Here is a 14,795-nt window from a genome sequence, read left to right on the forward strand (position 1 = left end):
AGTAAATGTATGCTGGCTCAGAGATTAAATAAATCCTGCACCACAGTGCTTAATTTGTAAGAGAATACCTGCCCTTACCAAAAGCTCCGCTCAGAAGCCTGTGGTGGTGGTTGTAAATGTTGATGTTCTGACTACCAAGGCTATGTAGTTTTGAATCCACCCCAGGCCTTTTTCATTTAGTACCACACAGTCCCTGCCCCTTTCTCTCACTCGTTCAGGTTCCTTCTTTCTCCCTTTCTGATATTTAGTAAAAATAAGTGCTGATCCTCAAAAGATTCTCCTCCAACCAATTCCCACATGAGGGAAGCCATGCAGTAAATGGAGAAGTAATTAAAACTGGAAATTATTAAAGCTATAGCTAGCTAGTAATTGGGGTATACACATGATTGCACTTGTGTGTTATAAATTATGCACAAGTCTAATTCCATGAGTTTTTTCTTACATAGTTAGGCATTTTTTATCTTCATCAGTCCGAGTCTTAAAGCAAGGGTAAAGCTCTGCAACTGTTGGTAACATCTGCCCCATCACTCTATTTTTTTCTTTGTTCACAGTTGTTCACCAGCTATTTTTTTGGCATTAATTAAAGGATTCCTAATCGAGAGAGCCACTTGTATTGGAACTCCATTACTCCCCTAGGATACCACTAGTGGACCCTGAGACTGAAGGTGTCCTTAAAGGCCCTCCTTCATTTGGTATCGAGTGGGTTCCTCACTCATCACTCCAAATGTTAGCTCCAGGCTGATGGCCATGTACAATAATAATTTTTGCACCACAGAGGAGATGCCCACTGGTCCATTCATGAAGCCCTGCTGAATTCCATTGACTCGGTGACTAGTCAAATCTTCCCTCCACCATTTTGTGTTCCTGAACTCCACTTTGTGAGTATGCTGGAAATAGAGGATGACTGTTTCAACAAAAAACACCAATCTTTCTCTCATTGTTATCTTGGACTGGTTGAAACACCAAAAGTTTGTGAGAGTGCAACGTTGCTGGATATGTGGATATTGAGTTACATATCACCATAATAAGCTAATAACATGCTGGAAACTAGGCAAGTTGCTCTGTCGAGCAACAACCACTTCCTGTCCAAAGTGGGAAAAATCCCACAAACCCAGTCTCCTCCTAATTTGCTGGCAGTTTTATCTAAGTGGTAGAAAATTAAGCTGGACGAGCACTTAAGGTGAAAGAGTAACTTCACCTAGATATAACCTGCGTCCTGCCTTCCTAGATTTAATGTTTCAATGATACAATAGCATGAGGGCACTAGGCCCAATCCTGGCTGAGCCCATCAACTGTGCACCTGCTTCCGCTGCAAATTCCAGGCCGACGTGCCTTCAGGTGCTCACCCTGATTGAGCGCCACTGCTCTGAGCCACAGTCCGGTCCTGCTCTGCAATGATGATTCTACCTGGTGCCGCCGCGGTCCGTGCAGGTAACAGCGGTGAGGCGGTGGGGCTGTGTAAGGGGAGATTCTGAGGAAAGATGCAGAAGGAAAATTAATTATTTATTTCGTTTTCTCTCTGCATCGTCCCTCGGAATCCCCCCTTATACGACCCCACCACTGTTACCTGTATGGACTGCAGCTGACCTGGGGTAAGCTGGGCATTTTCCTACCAGACGATTCTGGCTGAATGTCCCGTGCTGACTACTTGCAACCGGTATAGAAAACAAAAGTGGTCCTAGACATAACTTAATAATAACATTGAATGAAACAATTTTTCAGTTTTGTATGGAATTCAATCCTGTAAGTGTAAAGGAGATAAAGAACAAAAAACACAAAAAGCCAAATGCATGTATAATTTTACAGTACCCAAAATAATGTATGCACACGACGATTGCTAGGGCAACATGAATTGCAATTTATTTACACTATATATTAATGAGACATTAAATGAGTACAGTAAAGGCTGGGGGGTTACTGTCAGGTGCAGTAAGGAGAAATGCAAAGGTAAGTGCTCAAGTGAAGAGGGGGGAAAAAGGAATTAGGAAAGTTTAAAAAGAGAATCCAATAATTTTGTATTAAGCTAAGGTCCAATTCTCTTAGCAAAATAGAGAGCCTGCCCCAAAAGTAATTTCAAATGTATTACTGCAGTTTCTTGTCACAGTGACACAGCATCTGTGCAAATGATAAATGGAAGGGGCGAAACAGCAAGGGTGTAGGCCCCAGATGGGGGAGATCATCCCCCATCTGGGGCCTGTACCCTTGCTGTTTCGCCCCTTCCATTTATCATTTGCACAGATGCTGTGTCACTGTGAAAAGAAACTGCAGTCGGCGGTGCAATTTTTAAGGTTGCCTACACATTAATGAACAAGTGACACCTGTGGCGCAACATCACCGGAGAGTAGCATTTCATCTCCAGAAGGCAGTGGAGGATGAATTACTGGATCTACTCAGGGTGGATATCATCGAGAGATTATCTGGACCAACTCTGTGGGTGTCCCCAGTGATTATAGTGTCCAAACGAGGAACAGAAGGAAAAGTGCATCTTTGTGAGGACAAGAGAGCCCCAAATACCGCCATTGAACAAGAGTGGCACCTGGGACCCCACATTAGTAATATAATTGCACTGTTGAATGGGGCAAAAATCTTCTTTACCTGTACCTTATCAAGGGCTATCACCAGCTTGAACTCCATGAGAGTTCACTTTACATCACCACAATCTCAACGCATCAAGGCCTGTTCAGATATAAGCGTCTCAGCTCTGGTGTTTCATCTGCAGCTAAGATCTTCCAAAAAGTAATAAAAAGAGTCATTCACCACATTCCCAACCCCCTCAACTACAGTGATGACATCCTCATGTTTGGTGCTACTGTCAAAGCACACGACAAAGCATTGGATCATATGTGCCACGTGCTCCTGGAAGCAAACCTGACTCTTAACAGAGAAAAGTGTGAATTACACAGCTCCACACTAATGTTTTATGGACACATCTTTTTGGGTGAAGGGATGAAGCCAGACCCTGAAAAGGTCACTGCCCTGAATGACACTCCTTGGCCACAAGATGCCAGCGATGTTTGGTCTTTCCGGTCTTTCCGAGTAATGGGCAGCTTTTGTACTCGATATATCAAGAATTATGCCACCATTAGTAATTCTCTGTGTGAACTAACAAAGCAAGGCCAATCATTCAAATGGTCTGCGAGCTGTGATCAAGTGTTTAACATAATCAAAGCCAAAGCAGAGTCAGCTATCAATCTGGCTTACTGAAACCCATTCAGGAAAACAGGGATCCCCGTGGATGCCAGTCTTGTGGGACTTGGAGCCAAATTAGCTCAATATGACAAAGAAGGTGATTAACGACACACAGTGTCATACGCTATCTGCAGCCTGGCTGATACTGAAAGGGCATACTCATAGCCAGAGATGGAAAGCCTGGCAGTAGTCTGGGCCTGTGAGCACTTTCACATCTTCATCTATGGGAAACACTTCACAATCATTACGGATCATCAGTCTTTAATAACCATATTCAGAAATCCCCGAGCGAAGATGCCACCCCGGATGGAGCAATGGGGAATCTGTTTTCAAGATTAAACCTACACAAATATCCACAAACCAGGAAAAGCAGCAAATCCTGTGGACTACATGTCAAGACATCCCAAGGCATCTTCCGGAATGAACCTCTCGCTAGCAGAAGAATACATCCACTTTGTCATCGATCAGGCAAAACCATGTGCAGTCCCACTTGAAACCATCACTGAGGCCACTGCAGTAGATGTCAACCTCCAAGTACGTGGGCCATTTCCTTAAAGAATTCCTAATAGATGTAAAATCATATCTGAGGGATACTTCAGATTTTATTAATAAAATAAAAGGGTTTCAATTTGATCCAAATAATCACATACTAGTTACCTTAGATGTCGTGTCTTTATACACACAAATTCCCCAGGAAGATGCACTGGATGTCCTGGGATCTTATATGGAAAGCAGGGAACGCCCTCATCAGATCCTGACTCAATTCATTGTTGGCCTAGCAGCCTGGCATTAAAGCGTAATTACTTTAAGTTTGAAAATGATTTCTTCCTCCAGGTGAAAGGGACCGCCATGGGCTGGTCCTTTGCGCAGAGATTGCGGTCCTGTACATGGCTAGATATTAAGAGCGCCACGTGTATAACAACAACTCCTACAGTGGGTACGTGGCCCATCGATGATGTATGGTGTGTCTGAACCGGAATGGAAAAACAACTCCTTAATTTCCATATATGGTTAAATAACCGCAATCCATACATTCAATTTAGTTTGACTCATAGCATAACCAGCATTACATTCTTGGATGTGAAGGTAAGACCTTCTGCTGATGGATTGATTACAACCCTATATACGAAACCTACGACAAAGACACAGCACTCCACTTACAAAGACATCACCCGAAAGTCTCAAGGCTAATCTGCCATATGGCCAGTACTTGCGTGTGCGGCGCAATTGCACACGTAAAGAAGACTGTGAGATCTATTCAATGGTGCTGACGGAAAAATGAAAGGAGAAGGGATATCCAAGTAAACTAATGAAACTCGTGTAAAAGAGCGTGGTTCACGCCACGTGAAGTACTTTTGGAAAAACAACCCAAAAACCCTATGACACGCATGATATGTGTTTCCACTTTTGGCCCATGTACCAACTCATTCAAGAAAATCTTTCACCACAATTGGCACTTGGTAAGGGATATGGACACGAACCTTCAGATTCCCCTGTTCGCACTAAGGAAGGACACAAGTATTGGCCAGCGAATCATATGGGCAGCGGACGAACCTCCAAAGAAATGAGAGTCACCACGTCCTTTTTTGAACCTAGAGCCAGTAGTCGGACACCACAAATGTGGAACATTCTAAGCATGTAACTCAACGATTGAGGGAGACGAATTTGTGAATGGAATAGACAAGTGGAAGCATACATAATTCTCTAATTGCAAGACCAAGACCAAGAATGTGGTCTATGCTGTTTTGTATCCCTGTCCTTTGATGTATATCGGGAAAACTACACAAGAGATCAGGCTGCGAATAACACAACATCGATTGAGGATTAAAAAGAATATACCTAATGCACCTCTCGTCGCTCACTTCCAAGAATTGCGACACACTGAAAAACATCTTAAGTGGACAATACTGAGTGTGATCAAACCAAACCATAGAGGTGGTGATATGGAACGGACACTCCTCCAACGAGAAGCGTATTTAAAAAACCCTTCAGGACGTGGCATTTCTTATCAGAACAAACACGTGGAGACACTTGGAAGAGCCTAAAAGTAACCAAAAGACAGACACCAAATAACTGGTCTCTTTCCGACATGTCAAAGACGAATGGGCAGTTGCTAAAGATCTACTTCTACTCAGGGAAAAAAGAATTGCCATTCCAAATAAAATGCGTCTAGGGGTGGTCAGCTGGGGACACGAAGGACGCAGGGGCATTGCGTACATGATAAGGGCATTAACTGAACAAGTCTAGTTCCCCTCCCTTGACCTGATGGTTGAAGCCATGCTAAAAGACTACCCTCAATGTCAGCTCATCAGTTGAGGGGAACCATCCCTGCCAATGCAATTACCGAACTGTGGGGAGGTGTATGGCAACATGTGACGGTTGATTTCTTTGGCCCTTTACAGACAGGCAAATGCATCCTGTTCATAATGAATGAATATTCCTGATTCTCAATTTCCCAACAAGTGTCATCTACCAAAGTGACCATCACCATACCTGTACTGGATGAAGTATTCGCACAGTGGGCATTCCTAAAGTGGTCAAAACGGACAATGGTCATCCATTTAATGAACATGAGTTTGCTGAATTTGCCAGTCACCTCAACTGTAGACATCGGAAGAACACTCCCATGTGGCCTATAGCAAATAGGATCATTAAGAGATATATGGCCATATTAAAGAAAACCATACAACAAGCCGAATTATAAAGGTGAGATGTCCATGAATGAAGTACTGAGAGCTTACTGGACCGTGCCTCACAGCACTACGAACACGTGTTGACTCAAGCCACCCTGATGCTGGGCCGTGCTGTGTGCATGAGAATACCTACCTGGGAAAATCCAGTCAGCTGTGTTTATCTAGCTCCATGCCAAGAAGAGCTGGAGGAGCTAGACTGGACTAAGAGGGTCAAAATGAAGGAATATGCAGACGCTCATCAGAAAGCAAGGACATCAACTGTCCAGGAAGGCGATGGGGTACTCATTAGGCAAGAACAAAGGAAAAAGACAGACAGTCGGTATTATGAACATCCACTGTACGTGACCACTCTTAAAGAAACTATTGTCACGGTCACCGCTGATGACAAGAGAATAACTGAAATATCTTTTACTTCAGAAAGTGCAATACAAAAACCAAGGAAATGAGGCCCTCATAGCTAAACAAGTACCAACCAGCAGTCATGGCCCTCACACCTGTTCGGCCATAGCTAAGCTGACGGTACCAGGTCCGGTACTCCAATAACAGCATACATGTCGGAGACCTGCATGTTCTCTTGAAGAAATCTTAATATGTCTATCTCAAAGAGAATCAGTTTTGCAAGTGGGGGGAGATGTAATTTTGTAATGGTGCGATAGCATGAGGGTGCTAGGAACCTGTATGCAAAGGGAATCTATGAAAAGGGAAATAGACAGGGAACCAGAAGGGAGGAGTCAGGCAGATTGATGCAGGGAGGGAACAGTGAAGGTTGAAGCCGCCTTAGCTACAATGAATGTGATACCATAAAAGAAGTTACAGCACATTAGTGTCGTCCATCATTTGACACAGTCACAACAGTACAAAAGATGTCTACCCAAGCAGTAGTAAATGAGTTTAGCAGTGAGGTCTCCCATAGTGAAGACTCCTGGGTGTCAGGATTTAGTATCAGTCAAGGAGCAATACTACGCTGCACATGATCACTTACTGGCAGATAGCTGTTTCTATGGGAAGGGTTTATAGAGGTTTGGGGCACTACTGTCTGTGGCTGCCATGTGCTGTGTAGCGACATATCCTGTGCTCACTAAGTATGCTGAGAAAGCAGTGTTTTTCATGTGTAGCAGTCATTTTTTAAAAGAGACATAGGTTGAGCTGAATATGCACAATTGCGTAATGTGCATATTGGCAACCATCATCATTCAGGAATATGGAATTCTTTGCTTTCCCACATTTAAATGTATGTTACTTCAATGGGAGCGTTCACTTCCAGGTCACTTAAGGCAGAGGTGGTATAAAAGATCATATGGAAAATCACTCTTTGCCTGGCATAATTGCATTTTGGTGGGTTAATATGGCTTTCTGTATAATCAGCACCCTGCGTTGCTTCATTGTACGTCTGTTTTTGGTCACTCCCTCGGTTCCCTTCTTATGAGTTTGTAGTTTTCATACATCTCTCTCCCCCAATCAATCAATCAATCAGAGTACTTGTAAAGCGCGCTACTTACCCATGAGGGTCTCTAGGCGCTGAGGGGAGGGGGTGCCACTACTGCTCGAAAAGCCAGGTCTTGAGGAGTCTTCTGAAGGCGAGTAGGTCTTGGGTCTGCCGTAGGTGGGCAGGGAGGGTGTTCCAGATCTTGGCGGGGAGGTAGGAGAAGGATCTGCGGCGAGGTCGTTCGTTGGATGCGGGAGACAGCGGCGACGGCAAGGCTGGCGGAGCTGGCGGGTGGGGGTGTAGAAGCTGAGTCTGCTGTTCAGGTAGGCTGGTCCGGCGTTGTGGAGTGCTTTGTGTGAGTGGGTGAGGAGCTTGAAGGTGATCCTCTTGTTGACGGGGAGCCAGTGTAGATCTCTCAGGTGGGGGGTTATGAGGCTGCGGCGGGGGACGTTGAGGATGAGTCGGGCGGAGGCGTTTTGGATGCGTTGTAGTCGTCGTAGGTGTTTGGCTGGGATTCCTGCATAGAGTACGTTGCCGTAGTCCAGTCTGCTGCTGACGAGGGCCTGTGTCACCGTTCTTCTTGTTTCGGTCGGGATCAACTTGTAGATCCTGCGTAGCATGCGGAGGGTGTTGTAGCAGGAGGAGGAGACAACGCTGACCTGTTTAGACATGGAGAGGGAGGAGTCAAGGATGAATCCTAGGTTGCGTGCCTGGTCGGTGGGTGTCGGTGCTGTTCCCAGTGTGGTCGGCCACCAGGAGTCGTCCCAGGCTGAGGGGGTGGGTCCGAGGATGAGGGCCTCTGTCTTGTCCGAGTTCAGCTTCAGACGGCTGCTCCTCATCCAGTCGGCGACAGCCTTCATTCCCTCGTGGAGGTTGGTTTTTGCAGTGTGCGGGTCCTTGGTGAGGGAGATGATGAGCTGGGTGTCGTCGGCGTATCAGATTGTAAGAAGGAGGACGGATGCAAGCCTGGGTGGAAGGGGGACGCGGAGGATGGAGGCGAGCAGGACCGGAAGGAGGACGTGGCTGACACCTCACGTTCGAAACAGGAAGAAGGCAGCGGTCTAGACATCGGCAACAGGAAGGCGGAAGTAGGCGGGATAAAGAGCGCGGACGCCGAGGAGCTAAAAACTCGCGTCGGGAAGACGGAGCGCGCGGAAGACGGTGGAGCGGAGGAGGACCGGACTGAGCCGGAGGAGGCGAGAGGACCACGAACGAGAGGAGCATACAAAGCAACCATACCCGGAGGGCTGCAGGGAGGAGAAGATGCCCCGGATCCGGCTGCCACGGTCCTGAGGACGGGCCGTGGCTTCAGGCAAGTGCCCCTAAGGGGATCCTTTTGGTGGGGGAGGTGGGGAGGGATAGGCAGATAGGGCACTACAGTGGTGACGTTTTATTTCCCTTCTCTCCCCACACACAAAGGCCCACACTACAACCCTTTTTGGTGACGGGAGCACGAAAGAGAAACTGATAAAACCCAATACTGATCCTATATATATTTCTCTCTTCCTGTACGCCCGACCAAGAATACACCTGCACGCCTGTGGGAGGGCCAGAAACAGAAGACCCCAGAAACACCCTTCATACCCACTGGAACCCGCATATAAGAGAAATTATCCACAACCACCTTTGGAGAAAGCTATCACTCCAACCACTTAGCAAACTCTTGGTGTTCCTACCCTACCCCATAACCCCAATAGATAATACTAATAAAAGAAGTTGAATACTGTCTGGCCTTCTGTGTTTCTTAATAGCCCTATAACCACCGCAGACCACCACAGAGATGATGTTGAGGTCGTGATGAGGGCCACTTGTGCGAGGGGGCCATGTAGACATTGAACAGCGTTGGGCTGAGGGCTGAGCCCTGGGGGACGCCACAGATGATATCGGTGGCTTTGGTCCGGAAGGGTGGGAGGCGGACGCTCTGGGTTCTGCCAGAGAGAAAGGAGGTGGTCCAGTCGAGGGCCTTCTCTTGGATTCCGGCTTCTTGGAGGCGTGTCTTTAGGGTGCGATGGCAGACCGTGTTGAAGGCGGCTGACAGGTCCAGGAGGATAAGGGCTGATGTTTCGCCGTTGTCTAGTGTGCGCCTGATGCCGTCTGTGGCGGCGATGAGGGCTGTCCCGGTGCTGTGGTTTTGTCTGAATCCGGACTGAGAGGGGTCCAAGATGTTGTTGTCTTCGAGGTGGCGGGCCAATTGTATGTTGACGATTTTCTCGATGATCTTTGCCGGGAACGGGAGCAGGGAGATGGGCCGGAAATTCTTGAGGTCCTTGGGGTCTGCCTTGGGCTTCTTGAGGAGGGCGTTGATTTTGGTGTGCTTCTAGCTTTCCCGGAATGTCGCTGTTTCGAAGGAGATGTTGATGAACTTCCGTAGTTCGGAGGCGATGGCTGCGTCTGCTTTGTTGAATACGTGGTGTGGGCACGGGTCTGACAGAGATCCTGAGTGGATGGAGTTCATGACCTTGCGTGTCTCGTCATCGTTGACGTTGTACCAGGAGGTCAGGCGGTTGGTGCTGGTGGTGTTCTCGGGGAAGGTGGAGTCTGGTGTAGTCGGGTGGTTGTGGTGTTGAAGCTGTCGTGGATGTCAGCGATCTTGCGGTGGAAGAAGGTGGCTAGCGAGTCTCACAGTTCTTGAGGGCGGGATGTCGTTGGCGTTGGGGCTGGGGTTGGAGAGTTCCTTTACTGTGCTGAAGAGCTCTTTGCTGTCGTGTGGGTTGTTGTCCAGGCGGTCTTTGAAGGAGGATCTCTTGGCTAATCTGATGAGGTGGTGATGTCTGCGGGTGGCATCCTTGTGGTCTGCGTGGTTTTCTGGTGTGCGTTCGTGGAGACATTTCTTCTCCAGTTTCCGACATGCGCTTTTGGAGGTCTGGAGCTCGTTGGTGAACCAGGTGGCTCTCTTGCTGGCGTGTTTGTTGGAGGGTTGAGCGGGGCAAGGGTGTTGGTGCAGTCCTCGATCCACTCTTTGAGGTTAATGGCTGAGGCCTCTGGGTTGGTGGGGTCGGTGGGTGGGTTCTGGGCAAGGGTGCTGATCAGTTGGTCTTTGGTGGCTCGCTGCTGCTGGAGCGAGGCAGCTGTTGGGTGCGGTGGTGCGTGGTTGGTGTCTTGAAGGTGAAATGGATGCAGCGGTGGTCGGTCCATTGGAGTTCGGTGGTGTGGTCGAAGGCGACGTGTGTGCCTGTGAAGAAGACCGGGTCCAGCGTGTGGCCGGCGGCGTGGGTAGGTGCGGTGACGAGTTGTCTGAGGCCGAGGTTGGTGAGGTTGTCGATCAGGGTGGCGGAGTTGGAGTTGTTGTTGTTCTCTAGGTGGAAGTTCAGGTCCCCAAGGAGATGTAGTCCATGGAGGCGAGTGCGTGGGTGCTGGCAAGGTCAGCAATGGAGTCGCTGAACTGGGACGTGGGTCTGGGGGGTCTGTAGACGATTGTTCCACTGAAGATGGTGTTGGGGTCGGTGTGGATCCGAAAGTGCAGGTGTTCGGCAGTGTTGAGGGTGTCGTCTGCGTGGGTGGCGACCTTGTGGGAGGACTTGTGGACGATGGCTATTCCTCCTCCGATTCCGTTGGCGCGATCCCTGTGGGTAATCTTGTAGCCGTCCGGGATGGCTATGCCAATGTCGGGCGCCGAGGAGTCGTTCCACCAGGTCTCGGTCAGGAAGGCTACGTCTTGGGTGGAGGTGTCGAGCCGATCCCAGAGCTCGACGGCATGTTTGCGTGCGGAGCGGGTGTTGAAGAGTATGCAGTGTAGGTGGTTGGGTCTAGACCTTGGAGGTTTGGTGGCTCTGTTGCAGGTGAAGCCGCAGGTGCGGCAGGAGAAGGGCCCGTGGGTCCGTTTAGGGGTGGCCTGGTAGCAGGTGTGATTTCGGCCGGTGTTAAATGAGTGGAGGGTGCTGGCGTCGTAGCGGAGTCTGGTGTTGTGGCGTTCGGGGGTCAGGGGTTCCGGCGCTGGGCGCGGTCCAGGTGCGGACAGGCGCAGACGAGCTTGCCTTAGGCGCGCCCGCAGCGTGCCCAAGGCGCGTCTGTGCAGCGTGCGGCATATATGGGGAGGTAGGAGGGAGGAGCAGCTGGGAGGCAGGACAGCAAGTGGGCAAGGGGGGGTTCCGCAGGGGTCACAGCGGCGGGGAAGCAGTGGAACAGAAGCAAAATGGGGCACAAGAGGGGACAAAAGAGTGGTATAGAAGGCAAAAGGGGCACAAAAGGGGGGGAAACGAATGGCACAAAGCACAAAAACGGGGCACACAGGCAAAGGTGCAGAAAAAGTGGGGAGAAAAAACGAGTGGCACACAGAGCACAAAAATGGGTCACAGAGAGGGGGAGCAGTGGCCCAGAGGCCAGAGGACACTTACCAGCAAGTTGGCAGCGGCAGCAGGGGCACACAGTCGGAGCTGCGTGGAGGGGGAGCGACCTACCAGTGGGGTCAGGGGTCGCTCACCTCATCGCGCGGGCATCAGGCCTATATGGGGGGAGGGGAGAGGAGCAGCTGGGAGGCGGGAGCAGCGAGTGGGCAGGGGGCGGGCCGCAGGGGTCACAGCGGCAGGGAAGCAGTGGAACAGAAGCAAAATGGGGCACAAGATGGGACAAAAGAGTGGTATAGAAGGCAAAAGGGGCACAAAACGGGGGGAAAACGAGTGGCAAAGAGCACAAAAACTGGGCACACAGGCAGAGGGGCAGAAAAAGGGGGGAGAAAAAACGAGTGGCACAGAGCACAAAATGGGGCATACAGGCAAAAGGGGCGAGAAAGAGGGGGAGAAAACGAGTGGCACACAGAGCACAAAAATGGGTCACAGAGAGGGGGAGCAGTGGCCCAAAGGCCAGAGGACACTTACCAGCGAGTTGGCAGCGGCAGCAGGGGCACACAGTCGGAGCTGCGTGGAGGGGGAGCGACCTACCAGGAGGGTCAGGGGTCGCTCACCTCACCGCGCGGGCGTCAGGCTTATATGGGGGGAGGGGAGAGGAGCAGCTGGGAGGCGGGAGCAGCGATTGGGCAGGGGGCGGGGACACAGGGGTCATAGCGGCGGGGAAGCAGTGGAACAGAAGCAAAATGGGGCACAAGAGGGGACAAAAGAGTGGTATAGAAGGCAAAAGGGGGAAAACTAGTGGCACAGAGCACAAAACGGGGCACACAGGCAAAAGGGGAGATATGAGGGAGGAAAAACGAGTGGCACACAGAGCATAAAAATGGGTCCCAGAGAGGGGGAACAGTGGCCCAGAGGCCAGAGGACACTTACCAGTGAGTTGGCAGCGGCAGCAGGGGCACACAGTCGGAGCTGCGTGGAGGGGGAGCGACCTACCAGGAGGGTCAGGGGTCGCTCACCTCACCGCGCGGGCGTCAGGCCTATATGGGGGGAGGGGAGAGGAGCAGCTGGGAGGTGGGAGCAGCGAGTGGGCAGGGGGCGGGGACGCAGGGGTCATAGCGGCGGGGAAGCAGTGGAACAGAAGCAAAATGGGGCACAAGAGGGGACAAAAGAGTGGTATAGAAGGCAAAAGGGGCACAAAAGAGTGGCACAGACCACAAAATGGGGCACACAGGCAGAGGGGCAGAAAAGGGGGGAGAAAAAACAAGTGGCACAGAGCACAAAAACGGGGCACACAGGCAGAGGGGCAGAAAAAGGGGGGAGAAAAATCGAGTGGCACGGAGCACAAAAAGGGGCACACAGGCAAAAGGGGCGAGATATAGGGGGGGAAACGAGTGGCACAGAGCACAAAAATGGGTCACAGAGAGGGGGAGCAGTGGCCCAGAGGCCAGAGGACACTTACCAGCGAGTTGGCAGCAGCAGCAGGGGCACACAGTCGGAAGGGGGAGCGAGCTACCAGGAGGGTCCGGGGTCGCTATTGTTTGTGCTTCTTTATAGTCTTGGATCAGCTTATATGATAGTCAATTATCAATTGTTTAAATTCTGAGAGCTTGGTGTCATATTTAAGACCCCCCTTCATATCTAGCTTATTTCCATCATTGCTTTTTTTGAGAACATTTTCACAATGACTTGTGTATCAGTATGGTATTTAATTGTATTTGGGAAGCGACTTTACTAGCAAGTTTGGTTTGTATACTTTCCCTATTGGGTACCGGACACAGGATCCAAGAATGAGGTAATTTTGGAAGTTATCTCCATATAGTTCTAATTCTAATTATTTCAGCACCCTGGAAATCTCTGGAGGTATCCATGGTGTGGACACTCCCTAGAATAGCATTACCCAATTATTTCCTACAAGTAGTTTTCTATATCTCTCTAGAAATGATAAATATTAACCTCAATATGTCTGCAAACTGCAACTTGAGGAAGAGGTGTGGCCCCGCGGCCAGGGCGACTGACTCCGGAACCTGGGGATCACGGTTCGATCCCCGGCGCCCCTGGCAGATTAGCCCAGCACCATGTGACTCTGGGCAATAGCTTGCTTAATCTTCCCGACGGCCCCCAGCGCCTAGAGACCCTTACGGGTGATTGTTCGCGCTTTACAAATGTGTGGATTAAATTAGATTATTGAGTGTCATAAAGTTACAATATTTAGTGCTAGTCACATAAGACTACCATAGCCTTTTCTAACATTTACTGATTGCCAATCTTATGGTATTGATTAAAAAGTTATTCTTTTTCAAGAAATAATCTTGGGTGAGACATATAGCTTCAACTGCAACTGTAATGCTTTTGTTAGACTGTATTTAAGCACAAGCTTCAAGCCACTTCCCATTAGCTCCGCCTCAACTGCCTTAGCAACCTACACAGGAAAATGAAGATGGATGTGGAGATCGAACTCTGCATCATAGAAACAGTATCCAGCATCCAGGCCGATGCTAGAGCTAAGCTGTCAAGAAGCATGGCTGGAGACATGAGATGTCACTTAAGACTAGGCAAGCATGGAGGAGAGAGATACTCCAAACCCACTCAAGCTGAGTCCAGCTCATGCCAGGAATGGCGGGCTGTCCTTCAGAGTTTCAGCACTGTCTGGAGAGAGGCTTCATATGTGTAGTAGATTGTGCACTTTAAGAGAGAGAGAGTCTTCATATGTGTAGTAGATCGTGCACTTTAAGACAGAGCATCAACACACAGTAAATCATGGACACTGTCAACGGGAGGGAACTAGAGGCTATGGGACCTCAAGGGCGAGCTGGCCTTCAGTCGAAACTGTTATACATAACAAAATCACTTGAGATATTTTTCAAAAGAAGACCTCACCTTACAGTAGCCTATCTCTTGATATACACAAAATGTGATGAGATGTCCTCACACACCACTAGGTGTCATGCTTCATCATAGGACTCCCCACACTCTCCAAAAACCCAGTTTAGTGAAGAGCGGGCCTCCAGCCTTGAGTCAGGGAGACACTTCTAACTTGGAATGGACCCATGACATAGTAGAATTAAAAACCAATGTGACATGCCACACTGACCTTTATGTTTATGATGGAAACACAGGATCCTGGCGTAGCACACACCACTGTGCAAGCCACTATTAATGTAGGGCTGACCTTTGTTGACCCTCTCAAATCCTAGGTTATTG

The sequence above is a fragment of the Lissotriton helveticus genome, chromosome 3_2 (assembly GCF_964261635.1).
Source record: "Lissotriton helveticus chromosome 3_2, aLisHel1.1, whole genome shotgun sequence".
NCBI classification, from domain to species: Eukaryota; Metazoa; Chordata; class Amphibia; order Caudata; family Salamandridae; genus Lissotriton; species Lissotriton helveticus.